We start from the raw sequence: 9,447 nt of genomic DNA, 5'->3' as shown, positions 1-9,447 counted from the left end.
TTAATAAAAAATTATTCCCCAAACCAGCCCAAATCCATTCAACTTTGGTCTTGGCCTCCTACAAGTGAAATGATTTATTTTAAGGTTAACTTGCTAATTGAGATATGATAAAATCATATTTTAATGATATTTGTTGGACTGCTGTTGCTTTCAAGCATTGACTCAACATCATAATGTAAATGAAGAGTCGGTTCACAAAATACAACTCAAATGGTTATGAATAAAATTTAATCATATTCAAGTCAACATATTAATGTCTTACTTCATCGATTCTTGGGGCATCTGTGCTCAATTAGCGCCTAAGTTCCTTGGCACTGATTGGGATATCCAACTGTACGATTGTATCTATTAAAGTAATTAGGGTGTCTTGATTGTACCCCGAGCATCAAACAAGACTAGTTTTATGTCCTCCTAACTGTTATTGTTTCTAGTTGTTCTGAGTTATTTCTATTCTCACTTGTAGTTTTATTTCATGATGTTCTAGTATTATTGGATCCCTTAATTCTATCCCTTAAAACTCTTAGGTTTCTTACCCAAAATTGTTCATGGGTACTGATACTAAGCCTTTTAGTATCAGTACTGACCTCTGGGTATCGATTCTAACCTCTGTGTATCGATACTTTTGACTTATTGAAGGTTGATAACAAATGGCTGATATTGATACTCTAGCTTGAGTATCGTACTTCTGGTATGAGGTATCGATACTTTCATGAGTACAGATACCGAATTTAGGTTCAATGTTTTGAAAAAAGCCTAAGTATCGATACTCCCATGAGTACCGATACAAAAAATGGTTACTAGAATCTACTAAGTGAACCTGGTATCGATACCACCTTGCGAGTATCGATACCTTACCTACAATATATATACCCAATGTATGAGTATCGATGCTTCTAGCCCAAAACCCCTTTGTTTTTAGCACATGAAGAACATTATCAGTAATGTTCTTCTAATACTGATACTCGTGCCTAGAAATATCATGTTTTGAGCATGAAAATGCCTCTCCAACACTCTCAAATGTCCTACTAAGGTTCCCAAAGGTTATTAGAGTGTTACGTATGATAATAGAAGTCATAATAGGTCTATAAACATGCTGGAAAACATCAATTTCTGAAATCTATCATGAACATGTTACATGACTCATACAAGCTAAAAAACTCACCTAGTGATCTACATGTGGTAGAGTTGAGTTAGAAGTGAGTTACATTGAAAGTCTAGAATGGTGGAAACACCCAATGTTCAACCAAGTACTAGCTTCTCCTTTCACCTAGCCTATGAGTTTTCTCTAACTTCTTTCACTAGATAAGAATTAACCACAAGTGTTTCAAGCTAGCTTGATTTAAAGGTTAACAAGGATTTAAGAACACTTCCTAAGGCTTAAATTCTCTAAAAACAAATTGAAACACTTAAGTTCCATAAACCCCCACAAAACTCATATTTGGCTACCATGGCTAAAACTTGGGGACTTGAATTGAAGCTTGGAATGAGAGAGTTATGATTCTTACCTTTAAAGACCCAAACTATAATTGCAAAGCCACCAAGTTAACGCCTTTGTCTAGGTTACTAAAGAGAAATATGCAAGTTTTTGGGAGAAGAAGATGACAAAGAAGAGTGGAAGAAACAGAGATATGATAAGGGTGCCATACGATGATATAATCTTCTCGTAATGGTTTTTAGCTTTTTTTAAAAAAAGGTATAATTGCTCTTTTAGTCCTTTCACTTTTATCTTGAGATTAAAAATCCCTTTTTAATAAAAAATTATTCCCCAAACCAGCCCAAATACATTCAACTTGGGTCTAGGCCTCCTACAAGCCAAATTATTTATTCTAAGGCCCACTCCGGTTAACTTGGAACTACTAACTCAGGATTCGAGTCGTTATATAAATACTTTAAGTATCTCAACTATTTTTTGGTCAAAATAAGTCCCTAAGATATACCTCTTTTTTGCTTTAAGCCCTTAAAATATTTTTTGGTTAAAACAAGTATCTAATTTTCTGTGATGTATCAACATCTTATTTGTCGAAAAATAATTTTCTAACTGAAAAAACATTAGGACTTAAAATAATTAAATATAATAGTTTAAGTATATAGTTTGACCAAAAAATAGTTTAGGTACCTAGAGCAAAACAGAGCATAGTTTAGGTACTTATTTTTACTTTAAGCCTCAAAATTATAACGCACCCAAACATTGACAGAAAAATATGGACAATAGTCACAAAAAAACTCATATATATAAAATAAAAATATTAAACCAAAGATACGAAAAAATGATACATTTCTTTGAGAATGATGTCAAAGATCAAAAGAACCCAATAACCTTCATAAAACTCTATCTTGGTCGAACGAGATACTTTATGAAGTGATAAAAAAGTGGTGAGTGAGTGAACCAAACAATTTGGCAGACTAATTCGCTACACAATTCTGATTATATTGGCAAACAACCTTTTACCAAAGAGGTGATCTGACAATACGTGGCCATTATCAAACTAATAAAAAAATAATTATCGTAAGGGTCTTTGAGCGAGCATCAACACGACCGCAGAGGTATGAGAAAAACGTACCAAAATCAATAAGAAACGTGTCACAAGAGCAGAGAAAAAGCGTGCCACAAGTGTAAAAAAAGTCATGTCACAAGGATATATATTCTTATTTAAAATTGAAAAAACTCTAGAAAAAAAAGAAAATAAATAATATAGTATGAAAAACAAGGAAAATAATAATCATCGACGGTCAGTAACCAATATTAAGATTGGTGTCTACACCAGCTAAACAAAAATCAAAAGAAAAGAAGATGACGACACAAAAATATTGAGAGAAAATTTAGATTATGAAAAAAGAGAGAAACCCTAGTTTTCGAATCATATTTAAGTATATGAATATTTTTTTAACAAATTCTAAATTTAATCTTAATTTTATTAGAGAGGATAAGAAGGGAGATTCTAGGGGGAAGGAATGTGTGCTCCTAGTTGGTCTATAACACGTAACCTAAGGAAATATATATTTTTTTAACAAAAATTAACAATTTGACTAACCAACCAAATATGCTTGCTTAAGTATTTCATAAATATATTTTCACAATAAATTTGTTTTTATTTAAATAAGTACATATTTTATTAACTAAGGGTAAATTATTGTTTTGTTTACTCAACTTTTCCTATGTTTTTGTTTTGATCACTCAACCTTAAAATATTCAATTACATCAATAAACTTTCGAGTTACTCCTTTTTTTTTATCACTTGACCGTTAAATTTCTAACGAAAACACCAAAATGCTTCGTTTTGAGACATTTTAATCTACAATATTTATTGTGTGATCAACGTGGGATTGAGATACATTATTTTTCTCCTCCTCCTCCTTGATCTCTCATTGTTCATATTTCAAAGATAATACTTTGAAGTTGATGAATCAGAGGAAGTTTGAAAATGTAAATTTTGGTTGGAAATTTTTAGGGTCTTTTTGCATAAATTTATCAAAGAAATTCAAACAATATTTAGGCACCTAATGATTGATCGATCAAAACATAAATAATTTAAAATTTTTATTTTAGAATTAAAAAATTTAAATTTAAATTTAAATAATCAAAATAAAAACACAAAAAAAGTTAAATAAAAGTAATTTACTCATTAATTAAATAAATAATTTGGATCCATCACATCTCAACTCAAATTTTGAAAAAGAATTAGCACACATGTATAAGAATATAGTACTTCAGTTTTAGATAGTTTTTAATTGCAGTCTTGTTGAAAAAATTTTGATATTTCGATATAACAAATTAAGTTAAATGAATTTTAAGATTTTCCAAATGATTTTCTAAGTATATTCGATAAATTATTCTAATATCAAAACATTACTCCAAATCTTTCAAAGATCATTTTTAATCCTTACTCAAAGTGTAAAATTAAGTTTTAATCTTAAAACAATTTCAAAATAATTTTACAAAGTATTTCGAACCATTTCAAAGCAAAAAATTCCAGATTGCTCAAAGGGAACCGATTTCCCCCCAAGAGGGTACCAATTCCCCCTGAATGGTTTGGCTCCGAGAATTCCAGTATGCTCGGAGGGAACCGATTCCCCCCAAGGGGGTACCGATTCCCCCCTTGTATAACGGTCGAAATATTTGAATTTTACACTTAGGGAACCGATTCCCCATAGGGGTACCGATTCCCCCCACGCTCAAAACTATTTTATTAATTGTTTTCACACTAAATCGGCTATAATATTTTCTCTAATTATCCCCAACGTTTAGAAGTGATTAAAGGTGTATTTAAGCAAGCTTAGAAGCCATTGATCAACAACAAGAAATATCAAGCAATTAGAATCAAGAGAGAATCAAAGAGAAAGCATCAAACCTCAAGTTTGAGCATTTCAAGCCTATTTTTCATTCAATATTCATTTTGCTTTCAAGAACACTTATTGTGCTCAATTGTATTTATTCTTGAGTGTTCTTTCTTTGTTCTAGAATTGTGCAAACATATTTTCCTTGTGAGGTTTTTCTTGTAAGTTTGCAAATTTGTATTTCTCTTTGAGAAAAGAGTGTTCTCAAGAATTGGGGTATATTCTTGAGGGAGTTGTAAGGTTATCTCTTTGGCCTCAAAAGAAAGAACAAATTAGTGAATTTGTTGGAAAATCCTTAGTGTGGATAGCTAAGGTAGTGGACATAGACTTTGGTTAATAAAGTCGAACCACTCTAAATCGCTGTGCAATTTCTTTTAATTTTCTGCAAAAGCTTCCACCAAATTTTTAATTGCCAATTCACCCCCCTCTTGGCCAATTCCGTCAATCGATTAACTCAACAATTGGTATCAGAGCCTCACTCATTTGAAGGTTTAATCGCCTCTTGAGTCGATCCAGGAAGAGTTAAATCGATAAAGATGGCGTCTACTTTCGGTTCATTCTCCATGGAAGAATCCAGACCTATTGACGTGCCTCCACACTTCAATGGAACAAATTATCGTCATTGGAAGAGGTGTATGATGATATTCATCAAAGCATTTGACATGGAAGCTTGGATGATAATCAAGAAAGGATATTCCTCTCCTACTAAGAAGGCAAAGAAGTGGAGTGTTCAAGAACAGAAGGAAGCTCAACAAAACTCAAAGGCTATGCACATGTTGTGTTGTGCAATTGATCCTAATGTATATAAAGGAGTTTCTTCTTGTTCAAGTGCCAAGGAAATGTGGGATAAGCTTGAGGAGATCTATAGAGACAAGGAAGAAGAAGAACCAATAAAAGTGATGTCTCTATTAGCTCTCACAGAGCCAAAGGTATCTTCTAACTCAAATATATCAAATTCAAAATCTTTTAATGAGTTACAAGATGCTTATGATAAATTATTTTCGGAGTTTGAGACCATGAACTCCAAATACAATAAATTGATTTCTAAATTTATTGCTAAAAATGATATTCTTTTGAAAGCTAAAACAGACTTGGAAAATCAAAATGAAATGTTGAGAAAGGAGTTAGAGCTTTCAAAAATAAAATCTGAAAACTTTGAAAAAGAAATTTTCAAATTAAACAAACTTCTTCTAGAAATGAAAATGGATTTTGAAAATCAAAATGAAATCTTGAAGAATGATTTAGAACTCTCAAAAATGAAATTTGAAAGTATTGAAAAAGAAAATTTCAATTTGAAAGATAAGCTTGAATGTTTAACAAGAGAAAAAGAGATCATTCTAAATAATTCATCTAGTTCAATAATGACAATATGTTCACATTGTCATTATTATGGTCATAAGGAACATACTTGTCCTTTAAAGAAAGGAAAACGATTTAAAATTAGATAAGTATGGGTTCCAAAAGGAACAAGATGCATTGAAACTAATGTTCAAGGATCCAAAGCAATTTGGATACCAAAATCTACTTAAATGTCTCTTGTAGGTGTGTGAGAGCAATTGTGATAAAGATGATGATATTCAAGATGCTCTAAGCCACACATAAAAAGGGAATGGGTAACCTCTAAACTTAATGTTTTTATTATTTGGTTGCTCATTTAGTTTATGCATGCATGACGTTTTAAAATGTTGAATTATGTTTTATCTCATGTATGTTGAAAAATATTGTATGATGAACATGGTAATTTTTGGTAATGTTTTATAAACTAGTTCATCATATTAATTTTTGGTCAAAATTGTTTTTTTTAAAGTAATTGATATCTCTTTAACAATTGGTATCGATTTTTCAAGAACTTTGGTTTTGCAAAATTTTGACCTGAAATTTTTTCTTTATGTTTATGCATATATTTTTTGTTTAAATATTATAAAGTTTTAATGCATAACATTTTCAAAAACTTTATGCATGTTCTCTTAATCTCCATAATCAACATTGCATAATGTTTTATATGTGAATGGGTTAAAAGCATAATCTTTTGAAAAATAAATTTGATAAAAGATACAATGTTTTATTTTAAATGATTGCAAAATTGATTAACATTGCATCTATTTTCGATTATGCTTGTTGGTCATAAAATAGGGATATATATATATATACATGATGCATTTAGATTTTATTAATATGACTATTTTGTGCCTAGTTGCTAGGAATGAGCATGATGATTTGTTATGGCATAGGAGACTAAGACATGCTAGTATGAGTGTTTTGCAACAGCTAATTCAAGGTGATTTAGTTCAAGGTGATTTAGAAGAAATGGCTAGAACCATGCTTTGTGAAAATAATTTGCCAAAATATTTTTGGGCGGAAGCCACAAATACCGCTTGTTATGTTGTAAGTCGAGTAATGATTAGGCCAATTTTAAAGAAAACTCCATATGAAATTTTCAAAAATAGAAAGCCTAACATTAGTTATTTTCATCGTTTTGGATGTAAATGTTTTGTTTTAAACAACAATAAAGAAAACCTTGGCAAATTTGATGCTAAAAGTGATGAAGGAATTTTTCTGGGTTATTCCTTAAATTCTAAAGCCTATCGTGTATTTAATAAAATAACTTTAGTTGTAGAAGAGTCTATACATGTTGTTTTCGATGATAATCCCCTTCCGAGGAAGGATTCTTGTGTGAATGATGATGTAGGTGTTATAAATACAAATGACGTTAGACATGACGTTGGAGAACCATCATCAAAGGAAGAAACGAAAAATGAGGAAACTCATGGTCCTCTTGAGAATCCAACCATTGAAGAAAGGGAAGTATCTTATCCAAGAGAGTACAACTATGTCAAGGATGGTGAAATTATAGGTGATCCATCAAAAGGGGTAACAACTCGATCTTCTCTTAGAAATATTTGTAATTATGTTGCATTTATCTCATGCATAGAGCCTAAGAATATTAAAGAAGCATTAAATGATGAACATTGGATTATGGCTATGCAAGAAGAGTTAAATCAATTTGAGAGAAGTAAAATATGGACATTAGTTGAAAGGCCTAGTAATAAATATATTGTAGGTACTAGATGGGTATTTAGGAATAAGCTTGATGAGAGTGGTAATATAGTGAGAAACAAGGCTAGACTTGTTGTTCAAGGGTATACTCAAGAAGAGGGCATAGACTATGATGAAACATACGCTCCCGTAGCTAGGATGGAAGCAATTAGAATGTTATTAGCATTTGCATGTTTCAATGAATTTAAATTATATCAAATGGATGTTAAAAGTGCATTTTTAAATGGTTTTATAAAAGAAAAAGTGTATGTGGAACAACCTCCAGGTTTTGAAGATTCAAATTTTCCGGATCATGTTTTAAAATTGACAAAAGCTCTTTATAGTTTAAAGCAAGCTCCTAGAGCTTGGTATGAAAGATTGTCAAATTTTTTAATTGAAAAAGGTTTTTCAAAAGGGAAGGTTGACACTATATTGTTTTTGAAGCATAAAGGTAAAGATTTATTAGTAGTTCAAATTTATGTTGATGATATAATATTTGGTTCTACTAATGATGTTCTTTGCCAAGAATTTTCTAAGCTAATGCAAAGTGAGTTTGAGATGAGCATGATGGGGGAGCTCTCATTTTTCTTGGGACTCCAAATCAAGCAAAGAAAAGATGGCATCTTCATCAATCAAGCTAAGTACGTCAAAGATATGCTCAAGAAGTTTGGACTGGAAAATGGGAAACCTCATGACACTCCAATGAGCTCTTCAACAAAGCTTGACTTAGATAAAGGAGGTAAATGTGTAGATGTTAAATTATATAGGTCAATGATTGAATCTCTACTTTATCTAACTGCAAGTATACCGAATATTATGTTTAGTGTTTGCTTATGTGCTAGATTTCAATCTTGTCCTAAGGAATCACATTTACTAGCTGTTAAGAGAATCTTTAGATACCTTAAAGACACTCCTAGTTTAGGACTTTGGTATCCTAGAGACTCTAGCTTTAGCTTGCATGCTTTTCCTGATGCGGATTATGGAGGATGCAAATTAGATAGGAAAAGCACCTCCGGTACTTGCCAATTCCTTGGAAATATGCTAATTTCTTGGTTTTCAAAGAAACAAAATTGTGTTGCATTATCTAACACTGAAGCCGAATACATTTCAGCTGGTAGTTGCTGTGCACAAGTTTTATGGATGAAACAACAACTTTTTGAATATGGAATTGAAGTAGGTACCATTCCTATCAAGTGTGACAATACTAGTGCTATTTGTCTCATTAAAAATCCCATCCAACACTCTAGAACTAAGCACATTGAAATAAGACATCACTTCATTAGAGACCATGTCACTAAGGAAGATGTAGTTCTAGAATTTGTTGATACTTTGCACCAATTAGCGGATATCTTTACAAAACCTTTAGACAAGGAACGATTTTGGACACTTAGGAGAGAATTAGGTTTGACCAATCTATCTTCACTGAGTGTTTAAAATAATTTTAGCACTTTTAATAATAAATGAAAAATGCTTATAATAGTAATTTTTGATTGCATTCATTGCTATTAGTTAGGGGAGTTTATGATTCTTGATGAAAATTTAATTTTATGTTCAAATATCGTTTAAAGATTAATTGAATTGTTTGAACATGATTAATTTTCAATATATGAGTTGCCAATACCACTAGAGGAAATTAATTTAGCATTTTGGATGTTTAAAATCGGATTTTAGCATTTTGGTGCAGAGGGAATCGATCCCCCTTGAGGGAACCGATTCCCCCTTTGAAGGGGAACCGATTCCCCCCACAGGGGAATCGATACCCCCCTGGGGTTCTGGTTTTATCGGGCAGAACCCTTGGTTTTGGCTCAAAACTCTCTTCTCTTACGCCGTTTCTCCTCTCTACGCTCTCCATATCTCCACTTTACCTCAAATCAACGTTTTTAATCGGAATTCACTTCAAATATCATCCTCTAAACCTGTTGGAATCATCAAAAATGTGCAAACTTCATCTAATCTCACTCAAATCCGAAATCATTCAAGGTATTTTTCCAAAACTTCTTTTTATCAATTTATGAACATAGAACTAGTTTTAATTAGTTCTAGGTTGAATTTTTGATCGGACATTGCTTATTTAGT

The sequence above is a fragment of the Hibiscus syriacus genome, unplaced genomic scaffold (genome assembly GCF_006381635.1).
Source record: "Hibiscus syriacus cultivar Baekdansim isolate YM2019G1 unplaced genomic scaffold, ASM638163v2 tig00116965_pilon, whole genome shotgun sequence".
Lineage (NCBI taxonomy): Eukaryota > Viridiplantae > Streptophyta > Magnoliopsida > Malvales > Malvaceae > Hibiscus > Hibiscus syriacus.
This window is presented reverse-complemented; position numbering follows the sequence as displayed.